The sequence below is a fragment of the Pseudophryne corroboree genome, chromosome 4 (genome assembly GCF_028390025.1).
Source record: "Pseudophryne corroboree isolate aPseCor3 chromosome 4, aPseCor3.hap2, whole genome shotgun sequence".
Classification (NCBI taxonomy): domain Eukaryota; kingdom Metazoa; phylum Chordata; class Amphibia; order Anura; family Myobatrachidae; genus Pseudophryne; species Pseudophryne corroboree.
This window is the reverse complement of record NC_086447.1, coordinates 570,870,408-570,872,372: the sequence shown is the minus strand read 5'-3', so window position 1 is coordinate 570,872,372 and position 1,965 is coordinate 570,870,408. Positions and strand designations below refer to the sequence as shown.

At 40.8% G+C, this 1,965-nt stretch overlaps 1 pseudogene; it reads left to right on the top strand.

Moving 5' to 3' along the window:
* Window positions 1-1,123: 1,123 nt before the first annotated feature.
* On the top strand, window positions 1,124-1,242 carry LOC134911938 (5S ribosomal RNA; annotated as a pseudogene).
* Window positions 1,243-1,965: the final 723 nt, after the last annotated feature.

The following is a 1,965-nucleotide window of genomic DNA, read 5'->3' as shown; positions in this document are numbered from 1 at the left end:
GGAAGAACAATATCCCATTCTCCCAATTTAGTAGAATAAAAAGAAATTGTAGCAAACCAGAGGACTGCTAATCACAACTGGAGATGTATAGAAGCAGATTCAAGCAAAAAGAGTACCCAGACACCATCCTGGAAAAGCCATCACCGTAACCAATGAAACTGAAAGATCGAAACTGTTGGAATGTAAAACAAGATAAAAAACTAAGGACTCCACAGCATTCATAACAACTTTCAATCGACATGAAAAATTAATCCGAGAATCAGGAACCATTGGAAAATTTTACTCATGGACCCCATCCTAAAAGAAATCCTCCCTCCCCATCCGGAAATAATATTCAAGAAATCACGGAACCTCAAGGACATACTAGCCCCAAGCATGTTAATACCTAACCAGGAGAAAGACCACACTTGGCCTAAATGTGTGGGTTCATATAAATGTGGGCGATGCAACATATGCAGATATCTACACCCCAATAGGAAAACCTTCACAGATGCAGAAAAAAAGAAGGAGCACAAGATCAAAGATTACATGAACTGCAACACTCAGTCAGTCATATACCTTCTGGAATGCGACTGCGGAAAACAATACATCAGGAAGACAAAGAGACCACTGAAACTAAGAATACAAGAGCATGTGAGGAATATTAAGAACAAAGTGGAAAGCCATGCTGTCTCCAAACACTTCACGGCAATACACAACTCCAATCCGGAGGCATTGACATTCAAAGCCATTGAACTGGTTAAATTGGGAGACAAAGGTGGCGACCTGGCCAACAAACTGTCACGCAGGGAGATGTATTGGATTTTCCAACTACAGACATTACAACCAAAGGGATTTTACGACAATTACGAGATCGCCCCCTTCTTGTGAAAAATGGAAGTACAGTTATAGTCGTATATCTGCACATCACCCCCCCTCCTCCGCCCCACTCCATATCCCTCCCTAAACCCCCCCCACTCTATATCCCTCCCTCAACCCCCCCCCCTCCCTTATCCCCCATCCCAAATCAACATCCTTCTTACCCCTCAGCCCCCCCCTCCACATTCATCCACATTACTTGTTGCACCTTTTTAAATATCACTAATTCGGTAGTATTGGAGTTACAACCAAGAAGGTACAATGTCGGTACAGTTAAACCGCGCTGGAAATGCCCAAATACGTCCGATCTTGGAAGCTAAGCAGTGCTGGGCCTGATGAGTACCAGTGAGGGGGACCACCTGGGAAGATCAGGTACTGTATAGTACAACAACAAATAGCTACCCGAGAAAGGTGTATACTCCATTTTAACCAAATTACAAACTCACAAAATAGAGCACTGGACACCCAGTACACTTATATATGAGTCATGTCTCCAGAATAAGATTAATTAGCACAATTACTTTATGTATGTATTTTATGTGCACATTAATATACAGCTATCTGAGAAAGATATATACTCTATTACTACCTCACAAAATAGAGCACTGGACACCCAGTATAATTATAGTCATGGGTTATGTCCTCTAAATATGAATAATCAGCACAGGCACTTTATGTATGCACTATATTGGTATATGCATCTTATATATTATTCACTCACTGTCAATACTCGTCATAACAAATCTTTTTATTATTTTTTTCATACAGTAATATCAAGTTTTTATTGATCCCAACATATATGTTATTATTCTAAATACCCCCTTGAGCCTGCATCCTGCACACTATTATTTTAAAGTTGATTTTTAATGACAATTACGTTTTACACACTTTTCTTTTTTCTTTTTCATGGGAACATTGCAAATAATACACAAGAATGTCCCACAAGATGATCCACTTAAAGATGGCCACCGCACAGTGTTTTAACTACAAATCTCCACTGAAAAATGGCCACCAGGATCAAAGAACTGCTCTCTACAGTCCTGCTTCTTCAGCCTGCGGTGCGCGCATGCGCAGTAACAAACCGGAAGTGGGGCGGAAGCCGAGGAT